Consider the following 12,356-nt stretch of genomic DNA (forward strand, 5'->3'; position numbering starts at 1 on the left):
TCATGATTGTTTTTATTTTAAATAAATATAATAACTAATTTATCATATTATATTTATAACCTATAGTTTTAATATCATATCATATGTAATATATAAACCATAGTTTTTTTCTCCTTTATTTAATATAAATCATATTTATATTAATTCCTCCAAATAATGTATCTAATACATCAAATCAATTATATCACATATAATTGAAATAATTTAATTATATCATATATAATCAAATTCCCTCTTGTTAATTTGAACATTTCAAACTAACCCAAAAACTAATTCTCAACTTGAATCCATTGAGTTACCAAAGGGACCTTATGGACCTGTAGTCTGAAGCTCCAACGTACGTGAATAACTAACTGAACTCTTTAATCACGATATCCACCATCCACTAACTGTCGAGCACTCCACTTAAGACCGACAACTGCACTCTTCGCACTATAGATATATTTTTGTATCCATTGGATATAACCAAATAACAGTACGATAACCCTTCACAGATCACTCGTAAGTACAGCTTGGCCAATTTACCATTTTGCCCCTGTAGTTATATATAACTCCTTAAGTACCACTAAATCCTCTAATGAACAATAATACATCATAGTCCTACTATGAGTGAACACTTCTCAGGCCATGAGAAAATGTGTGGCGCCTTGTTCAAGCTCCGGAATCAACCCTTAAGGGAGTAATCTATCTACTTACCTCTGCTTTGGGGAAGGAGTGAATTCCGTCTTATATAGCTGAGTTCCCAGCTCCCTAAATAGACGAATCCCTAAAGTGGTAGGTTTGAGTCGACAATCTGGCCACTCGTACCCATGAAAATCAAAGGGTCGCCCTCTAGGAAAGAGTTCCCAACTTATTCAAGATTAAGGTCATGTGAAATGAAAGTCTCTGTCATGAACGACATTATATAATGAGACTAAACATTTTTTAGTGTAGTCTTATACAAACTGCTTTGGATAGGATAGCTCACACGTCTCCACATGAATGATCAGGATCAGACCATCTGTAGTACTTTACAACACTTGTAACATCTACAAAGCTGGTCGTATCCATAGCGTCACCAAGATAAGGTTTCCCTCCTTTATCCATATACTACGGACCATTTAGGTTATCACTTAAGGCATGTACCACTTGTATGTCTCCACATACATGCTTAAGTTACAATGATAACTAGAGATCTTAGTTTATAGGTTTGTTGTTAATGCAACTAAAATATCTCATATTTCATAGACAATAGTGAAGAAAATATCTCATATTATTACATCACAAATGTTTATTCATACACGTGTTTAAAACTACAAGACCCTACGAGATTTAGGACATCAACCCCAACAATCTTTACTGATCACAAAAGTTTGAGGTATATCTTTGATTAAAAGGAGTTAAACTTGAAACAGAGGAGGTGGAACTAATTAAAGACTATGATTGTATCATTGAGTACCACCCCGGGAAGGTGAATATAGTCTCGTTATATAACACCATTCATGGTATAGACTTACATTTCACCAGGATGACCATAGGTGACATGACCTTAATCCTGAGTGAGTTGTAAAATCCTACTTATGAAGGTGGTAATTTGATTTGTATGGGTGAGAGTGGCTATATCGTCGACTTAACAAGCCTACAATTTTGGAGATTCGTCGAATCGGGGAGCTGGGAACACAGTTATACAAGACGGAATTCACTCATTCTCCAACGTCAAAGAAAGTAAATAAATTGTTCCCTTAATGACTCATTTCGAGGCTTGAACAACGTGGCGCCACACCACCTCCTAGCGCAAGAGGCGTTTGGTCATAGTTGGACTATAACTTATTGTTCATTAGAAGGATCAGTGGTACTTAAGAAGTTAGATGTAACTATAGGGGCAAAACGGTAATTTCGGCCCATCTGTACTTACGAGCAATTTGTGAAGGGTCATTGCACTATCGACTGGTTATATCTAATGGACACAGAAATATATCTGTAGTGCGAAGAGTGAAACTATTGATATTTAGTGGAGTGCATGGCAGTTAATGGATGTCGAATAATTTAATTAAAGGGGTTTAATTAATTATTTAAGTATCATTGGAGCTTCAAGCTACAGATTCATGAGGCCCCTCTGTAGCTCAACAGGGACTAAATGAGAATAAATTTTGGATTTATTTGAATTGTTCAAATTAATTGAGGGAATTTATTATATGTAATATAATTAATTTAATTTAATTATATATGATATAGTTACTATAATGTATTTGATACATTATAATATAAAGTTTATTTAAGAGGAAATAAATATTTAAATATGATTCAAATATTAATTATGTGAATTGGATTTATATAATTAAATTTAGTGTAAATGGGATTTATATTAAATACCATACATTAGTGAGAGAATGAATACTATGGGTTATATTGTATTTGATACAATATTAAACTATAGGTTGTATGTTATATTTGATATAAAATATATTTTAATATATATTATATGATAAAGTGGTTATCATATAAATATATATTAATGTTTTATTAAATCATTTTTCTTTTAATTTATTAATTTATTTTTTGAAAATTGATTTTTGGAGGGATTTGTAACTCCCTCCCCTTTTTCTCTCTACTACGTGCATTTGTGGGAGTAGGGAAGAGAGGTGGTTACTATCATCTTCTACCTCTTAAGTTTGATAGAGAGTTCTCAGTGTTAAAAATGACAGAAAAACTTTGAGAAAAATTCCCATATCTCACCTTCTCCTTCCTGTCAAAATTAAAATTTCTCTCTCTTCCAAAATACCAAGAGCCCACTACTCCTTGAGTTCTCATCCTAGAGAATATAAGGGAAGCCTTTGTCATGGTGGCCAGTTAAGGTTTTGAGTTTGTTGCAATTTTCGAGGAGGAATTATACGAGAAGATTGGATCTTCAAAAGTTAGTAATTCTTCTGTCATTTCTTTTCTCTTTTTTATAAATAGCATGTTGTAAAATTTTAATTTAAATGCATAATGTTTTCGTATGATTCTGAAAAATTGTATGATTCTGTAAAAATTGGGATTTGGGATCGATTCCCGCTTTCGCTTCGAGCCTTCACCAATTCCTTCAATTAGTATTAAAACAGGATTTTTAGTCCAAGTTTTTCCAATTTTTCAGAGATTTTCACAGTTTCATGGTTGAATTTCTTGCATGCTGTTTTGAATTCATAATTGATAAATGAATGGAATATATTATTTACAATTATGGATGTTTTCGGGATTGGATCTCTTGTCTTTACAACCTCCATATTTTACAAATTTGATTTGTAAGGGCCCGTGTGTTGGGCACAATTCATGTTATAAAGTTTGTGTTTAAATTTTATTAAGTCGTTCGTGAACATTCCGATCGAATTCTAGAGAAGACGGGGACCAAATTGGAGGAGTTTCGAAGAAGATCACAGCTGTACAGTGCATTATGTTTAGTAGCATTGTAACGTTGTGTCCTAGCGTTGCAACTCTGCGATTAGGCAAACAGAACGCTATATCACAACATTGCAATGCTGTGAAATGGAAAGAAAAATATGGTTCGTGCCCGATTCAGTTTGTAGCTCGATTGGTTTGTGTTCGATTTGGTTGGTTCGGGCGATTTGTGCCAGTTCGAGCGTTGGGTGGTCCAGTTCGTGCAATTCAAGGCCCAATTCGCTTGTTTTGAACCGGTTGACCAATTTTTTTTTGTAATAGATAGTTTCTTTGATTAATTAAATTAATATAATATTATATTGATTTAATTAATTGTTTAGGAGTCCAATCACGGTACAATAATTGTTTTATATTATGCATTTGATGTATGATTTATTTTTAAAATTATATATGTCATAATGTATGTCATATAGTGAAAAAATAGGTCATGCATTATTTATGCATCATTTATATTATAAAATGTTATATATAAAGTTGCATGTATTAATTTTTATAGCATACTCATGCATCATATAATATAAGCGTTATAGTATATGTTTGCATGCATTAATAACATAGTCATGCATCATTTATATTATAAGTGTTATAATATATAGTTGAATGTATGTATGGACTGATGTTATTAATTATTTCATTACCTTATTATATAAGTGTTATATATGGTTAGTAATAAAATGGAATTGCATGAAGCATGACACTACTGTCGGTAGTTTATAATTGTTATAATTTAATAAGTATGTCAATAAATGCAATTATATGATTTTAATTTATTTCATTTACTTTATAAAAGTTATAATTGAATGAAATTAGAAATTAAATTCAATAATTCAGAATTGCTTGCAGACCTTAGGTTTTCTTTAAAATAGTTTTAAAATATGATTCACATAGACCTAAGATCACTTTTCTAATAAGATTATAAATTAAGTTTAATCTTTTAATCAGTTTAATATGATTAAATTTGTAACAAATGTATCTATAAGAGATCTTTTGTCTAAGGTTAGTTTTGTCTAGGCAGAGGTATTTAAGTTGACAGAAACATAATACCCCTATTTGGGAACTTACTTGGAAATGTGAATTAGATAGATTTGTTACAAGCATGCAATGGTTGATTGAAGTTTATTAAAGTGTTTAATAAACATTAATAAAAATTGTTTAATCATCCAAAGTAAGTATTACTTTGGGGCAAATTAAACAAACATTTAGTTAAAGATCAATAGCCGGATTTTTCTAAGTTAAATAACCCTAAGTATAACAATCAGTGGGAGGAAAATTGGGTATATGATACTTCATTTTACCTTTTTCATGTTTCTCCTAAAAAGTTCACACCATGAGATTTATACTCGCCTTTGAGACACCTTTGCTTGTGTCCCCCTATGGATGGTGTTTGTATAAGTCAATAAAAAGGTGAATGGAGGGAGTGTTTATAGTAAGTGGGAGCAAGACGTATGTCAACACATCACATGGTCTCTCTCATTAGTTTGTAGTAAAGTTTCATACTCGGCCTCGAGGCACCTTTACTTATGTCCCCCTACGAATGACATTTGCATGATTCTTTACCTCAAACTCCAGAAATGGATAGGATTACTTTAGTTTTGCCCCAATCGATTTCTCCCTACGGTTGACTCATTGGGGTGGAATTCTAGAATCTAAAATGAGGGTTACAGTTACAAGAAATGTTAAGCAAGTTTAACAATTTCTTGACCGAACAATGGTGACTGATAGTTACAATAACAAGGAATTGTTCTGTCTATTGGTTGAGATAGTCTTATTTCAATGAAGGGGCACCTGATCACCCTACGGTGGCTTCTGTCCTATCTTACTGAAACATCATTGCAAAATAGATGTAGGGTGCACTAGATTATTTTGCTAAATTTGATTGGTTACTAATATAAATAAATGGGTTAATGCATAGATTACTAATATAAATAAATTGTATGGTTTTAGCAAATTAAAATCATGACTTCCGCAACACTTAACTTACTCGTTGTCGACAAACTTATTGGCAAAAATTATACAACGTGGAAAAATACAATCAACACAATACTGATTATCGATTACCTGTGTTTTGTCCTTATGGAGGATTGTCATCCTATTCCTGCTCAAAATGTCCCTTGGAATGTTCGAGAGGCATACGAGCGCTAGATAAGGGCAAATGAAAAGACCTGAGCGTATATCTTGGCTAGCCTTTCTGAAGTCCTGGCCAAGAAGCATGAGCCCATCATTGCCCATGAGATCATGGAGTCCCTACGTGGGATATTCAGACAACCGTCAGCACAACTCAGGCACAACACTCTAAAATACATCTTTAATGTCTGTATGCAAGAAGGGGCATCTATTCGATAACACGTTCTCAACATGATAATCCACTTCAAGGTGGTGGAGATAAATGGGTCTGCCATTGATGAAGTCAGTCAAGTTAGCTTCATTTTGGAATCTTTACCTGAAAGTTTTCTACAATTCCATAGTAATGCTGTTATGAACAAGATTGACTACAACATGACCACTTTGCTTAATGAGCTTCAGACTTTTCAGTCCTTAATGAAAAACAAGGAACAAAAGGGAGAGGCAAATGTTGCCTCGTCCTCTAAGAAGTTCTACAGAGGTATGACCTCTGGAACTAAGTTTGTGCCTTCTTCTTTCGACACCAAAAAGTGAGAAAAAGAAAGATAGAAAGGGGAACGCTGACTCATTAGCTTCTGCCCAGAAGCGCAAGAAGGCCAATGCTGCAAAGGGAATCTGTTTCCATTGCAACCACGAGGGACACTAAAAAAGGAATTGTCCCAAATACTTAGCAAAAAAGAAGAAGGTCAAGCAAAGTAAATCTTATTTACTTGTATTGGAGACTTGTTTAGTTGGGAATGATGATTTAGCCTAGATAATTGATTCAGACGCCACTAACCATGTTTGTTCTTTATTTCAGGGAATTAGTTCCTTGCGACAACTGGAAGCTGGGGAGATGAAGATGCGTGTTGGAATTAGGCATGTCGTCTCAGCAATAGCAGTAGGAGGGTTTAGACTCTGCTTACAGAAATCTTTTATTTTATTAGATAATGTATATGTGGTTCCAAGCTTGAAAAAGAACCTGATTTCTGTAAAATGTCTTATTGAACAACATTACTCACTTAACTTTCAAGTAAATAAAGTGTTTGTTTACAAGAATAGAGTATTAATTTTTTGTGTTAATCTTAAAGATAATTTGTAAATGCTAAGACTGTTGAAAACTAAAGCCCTCCTTAACACTGAAAGGTTTAAAACTACGGTAACTCAAAATAAAAGACTTAATTTCTCCTAAAGTAAATGCCCGTCTTTGGCATCTAAGGTTAGGACAAATCAATCTCAATAGGATTGAGAGATTTGTTAAGATGGACTTCTAAATGAGTTAGAAGAAAATTCTTTACCTGTGTGTGAGTCATGCCTTGAAGGCAAAATGACTAAAAGATTTTTTACTGGAAAAGGTCGTAGGGCCAAAGAACCCTTAGAACATGTACATTCAGACCTTTGTGGTCCGATGAATGTTAAGGCAAAAGAAGGGTTTAAATATTTCATCACTTTTACTGATGATTATTCAAGATATAGGTATGTTTATTTAATGCAACAGAAGTCTAAAGATTTTGAAAAGCTTAAAGAATTTAGGGCTGAAGTTGAAAATGCATTAAATAAAACAATTAAAACATTTCGATCTGATCGAGGTGGAGAGTTTTTGGATCTCACACTCCAGAACTATTTGATAGAATATAGAATTGTATCCCAACTCTTAGATCCTGGTATACCTCAATAGAATGGTGTATCAGAAAGGAGAAATTGATCAACAGAATGTACTTCAATTCTGTTTGGGATCCTGTATATTAACCTGATGGGGTAAAACCTATAGGTTGCAAATGGAATTACAAGAGAAAACGGGGTGCTGATGGGAAGGTGCAAACCTTCAAAGCTAGACTTATGGTTGAGGGTTATACCTAAGTTGAGAGATTCAACTATGACGAGACTTTCTCACCTATTGCCATGTTGAAGTCTATCCGGATCCTTCTGTCCATTGCCTCATATTATGACAATGAGATCTGGAAAATGGACGTCAAGACTGCCTTTCTAAATAGCAATCTTGATGACAACATTTATATAAAGTAGCCTGAACGATTCAAAACCTAAGGTCAAGAGCAAAAAATTTGCAAGCTTAATCGGTCCATCTATGGATTGAAGCAAGCTTCTCGATCTTGGAATATAAGATTTGATATCGCAATCAAATATTATGGGTTTGATCAAAATGTTGATGAGCCTTGTGTTTACAAGAGAATCATCAACAGTTCAGTAGCTATTCTAATGCTCTATGTAGACAATATTCTACTCATTGGGAATGATGTAGGTCTAGTGACTAAAAATAAGAATTGGTTAGCTACCCAATTCCAAATGAAAAATTTGGGAGAGGCACAGTTTGTTCTGGGCACCCAGATCTTAGAAATCGAAAGAACAAAACGCAAACCCTATCTCAGATATCGTATATTGACAAGATGCTTGTCAAATTTTTTATACATAACTCCAAGAGATGTTTACTCCCTTTTAGGCATAGAGTTATATTGTCTAAGGAACAATGTTCTAAGATACCTCAAGAGGTTGAGGAAATGAGACGAAGCCCCTATGCATCGGTTATTGGCAACTTGATATTTGCGATGTTGTGTACTAAACCTTACATATGCTATACGATAGGGATAGTCAGTAGATATCAGTCTAATCTAGGATATGATCATTGGCCCGCCATTAAGAACATCCTCAAGTATCTATGGAGAACAAGGGACTATATGCTCGTGTATGATTCTAAGAATTTAATCCTTATAGGATACACAGAATCTGATTTTCAGACTGATAAGGATTCTAGGAAATCCACATCAGGAACATGTTTACTCTTAACGGAAGAGCAGTAGTCTAGAAAAGCACCAAATAGGTGTTCATTGCTAACTCCACCATAAAGGCTGAGTACGTAGTCGCTTGTGAAGCTGCTAAGGAAGTTGTGTGGCTTAGAAAATTTCTGACTGATCTGGAAGTGATTCTAGACATGTCAAAGCCCATCACCTTTTATTGTGATAATAGTGGTGTTGTGGCTAATTCCCGAGAGCCTCGGAATCACAAACGCAGGGAAGCATATAAAGTGGAAGTATTATCTCATCCAAGAGATTGTGTATCGAATGGACGTGATCGTCACGAAGATAGCTTTGGAGCACAACGTTGCTGATTCATTTACAAAGGCCTTCATGACTAAGATGTTTGAGGGTTACCTGCAGAATATGGGTCTATGGGACAGGCCACATTTATTCTAGGGCAAGTGGCAGATTTTTTATTGGGCACGTATTATGCCTTAGTTTATTGATTTGTGTACTTGTATATTAGTATGACTCATATATTGTACAACCCCACTAGCTTTAGGACAAGTGGGAGATTTTTAAGGTTGGTGTCCTAAATCTCGTTAGGTCCTATAGTTTGTAATTGTGTTGTATAAACTTTTAATTTATTTAATAAGATATGAGATGTTTTATATGACATTTAATAGCATTAAACTCACAAACCAATAAACTAACATCCAAGGTTATAATCTGTAGCTTAAACATGTATATAGAGACATACAGGTGGATCATGTTTAAGTGAACCTAAATGGTCTATAATAGATGGATAAGGCTGGATACCTTATCCTGGTGACACTACGAGTACGACCCGTTTTGTAGATGTTACAAATGTTGTAAAGGCTACAAATGATATGATCCAGATCATTCATGTAGAGACATGTGAACAGGGTATTCTATACAAAGAAGTTTGTATAAGACCAGACCACGAAATGACTAGTCTCATTATATAACACTGTTCATAACAGAGACTTACATTTCACCAAGATGGCCATAGGTGACATGACCTGAATCCTGAGTGAGTTGTAAACTTCTTCCTATGAAAGCAATCCTTTGATTTGTATGGGTGAGAGAGTCAGATTATCGGCTCAACAAGCCTACCATTTTGTGGATTCGTCTGATTGGGGAGCTGAGAACACAGCTATACAAGACGAAATTCACTCTTTCACCAACGTCTGGGAAAGTAGATAAATTGCTCTCTTAAGGGTTGATTCTAAGGCTTGAACAATGTAGCGTCACACCCTCTCCTAGCTCGAGAGGGGTTTGGTCATAGTTGAACCATGACTTATTGTTTATTAGAGGGATCAATGGTACTTAAAGAGTTAGATGTAACTATAAGGGCTAAACGATAATTTCGGCTCAACTGTACTTATGAGCAATTTGTGAAGGGTCATTGCACTATTCACTGGTTATATCCAATGGACATAGAAATATATTTGTAGTACGAACGTGTTGTTGTCGATCTTTAATGGAGTGTCTGACAGTTAATTGATGTTGAATAATTAATTAGATTAATCTAACTAAAAGAGTTTAATTAATTATTCAAGTACCACTGTAGTTTTAAGCTACAGGTCCATGAGGTCCCTTTTGTAGCTCAACAGGGTAGCTCAATAGAGATTAAATGAGAATCAATTTTAAATTGATTTGAATTTTTCAAATTAATTTAGGGAATTAATTATATAATTTAATTTAATTATGTATGATATAATTACTATAATATATTTAATACATTATAATATAAAGTTTATTTGAGAGAAAATAAATATTTAAATATGATTCAAATATTAATTATATGAATTATTTAAATTTCGTATAAATGAGATTTATATTAAATACTGTGAATTAATGAGAGAATGAGTTCTGCAGGTTATATTGTATTTGATACAATATTAAACTATAGTTTTTATGTTATATTTGATATAACATATAGTTTAATATATATTATATGATAAAGTGGTTATCATATAAATATATATTAATATTTTATTAAATCATTTTTCTTTTAAGTTATTGATTTATTTTTTGAAAAATGATTTTCGAAGGGAGTTGTAACTCACTCCCTCTTTCTGTCTCTACTACGTGCATTTGTGGGAATGGGGCAGAGGGGTGGTTACTATCATCTTCTTCCTCTTGAGTTTGATAGAGAGTTCTCTGTGTGAAAACTGATAGAAAAACTCCGAGAATACAAGGGAAGCCTTCATGGGGGTGGCCAATAGGGTTTTGAGTTCGTTGCAATTTTGGAGGAGGAATTATACGAGAAGATTAGATCTTCAAGGGTTAGTAATTCTTCTCCCATCTCTTTTGTCTTTTTCATAAATAGCATACTGTAAAATTTTAATTTAAATGCATAATGTTTTTATATGATTCTGTAAAATTGTTTGATTCTGTAAAAATTGGGATTTGGGACCGACCCCAGTTTTGCTCTAAATCTTCACCAGTTCCTTCACGAACGTGTTGGGCCAGTAGCCTATAGTATAGCTTCACCTACAGAGCTATCGAGGATACATGATGTTTTTCATATATCATTATTAAGGAAATATGTGTTGGACCCTAGGCATGTTTTGCAAAAACAACCAGTACAATTGGAAGGAGATCTTACTTATGAAGAAAAGCCTATGTAGATTCTCGATAGGAAAGAACAGGTATTAAGGAGTAAATCGAAACCATCAATAAAGGTATTATGGAGAAACCATGAAGTGGAGGAAGTTACATTGGAACTTGAGGAGCAAATGAAGAATAAATATCCATATTGGTTCTAGTAATGGAGCTTGAGGCAAATTTCAAGTACAAAATTTTCTTAAAGGGAATGGATTTGTAACACCCAATCCTTCACAGGATTCCTTGGGTGGAGAGAAAAGCTCAGAATTCAAGCTTTGGAAGGGAATAATTAAATTAAGTATCTAGACTATGCCTTGGAGGAAGAAAAATTTCTAAGTGTTGGAGGCATAGTAGCTTGATGTAGAAAATTGGCTAAGTGTCTAAACTATACTATGAGAATAAGAGTTGGATTCATAGCATAGGAAAGGATGGAGAATCTTGGATGAGTTCAACGCATGGTGTAGTAGAGAAAGCATATTCATCACATAACAACTGCATCCCAAAGGGAGATTTTGGACAAACTTTGGATGCATAGAGATGTGTGAAATGATGGAACACGAGATATACACAGCAGAATAAGGATCTAATTACACTCTAATTTCTTTTAATTTAAAGGGAAAAAAGCATGTAAAATGTAGGAAAAAACAGTAAGTTAAAAGGGATGTAATACAACCTTTATAGCTCCCTAAACGCTTATCCTCGCTGAATCTCGACCCGAACTCTTTCGAACCACCACTAGAGCTGACCTACTATCCTCTGGACTTAGAACCAGGTCCTGAAGAACCCGAGAGAGAGAAAGAGATGGAAAAGAAGAAGGAATTTTGGGTTGGGTTTGGATTTTGAACTTCACTCAAAGAAAAGAGTTTTTTCAGGCCCAAATTTTTAAAACTATTTTGGCAAAAATGGAAAAAATTTTTAATCCAAATTCAAAGCCCATATTTATAGAAAAGAGCCATGTAAAAATTGCAAGAAATCAATTCATAAAAACCCAACACCTAAAATCCACTATCTAAGTGGGCTTAATGTCTCCACTATAAGCCAACACCTAGCCCACTATTTTGTTAGTGGAATTATCCAACAAAATTTTGGATTTTCCCACTAACTTTAGTCAAAGGGTAAAATAGTCATTTTGTCAAAGTCAAACTTTGACCGAAAAGTCAACATTTTGACTTTTTATGATTTTTCCCGTGTTGACTAATTTTGACCTCCCGAGCATGAATCCGCATTTATTTTCTCAAAATTCACATCACATTTGAATATAAGGTCGGTCAAAGTTTGACTTTTCAAAGTCAAAAGTCAACTCTTTGACTTTTTACATCTTTGACCATTTCCATTATTTTCGAGCTTCCGAATATGAACGTATTCATATTCTTGATATTTAAATCACATTTAAATATTAAAGTTGTATCTCTAAGACCACTATATCATATATACTTGTTAGTTTCTCTCTCTTCA

This window comes from Benincasa hispida, chromosome 11, assembly GCF_027475165.1.
Source record: "Benincasa hispida cultivar pf3 chromosome 11, pf3_genome.v1.1, whole genome shotgun sequence".
Lineage (NCBI taxonomy): Eukaryota > Viridiplantae > Streptophyta > Magnoliopsida > Cucurbitales > Cucurbitaceae > Benincasa > Benincasa hispida.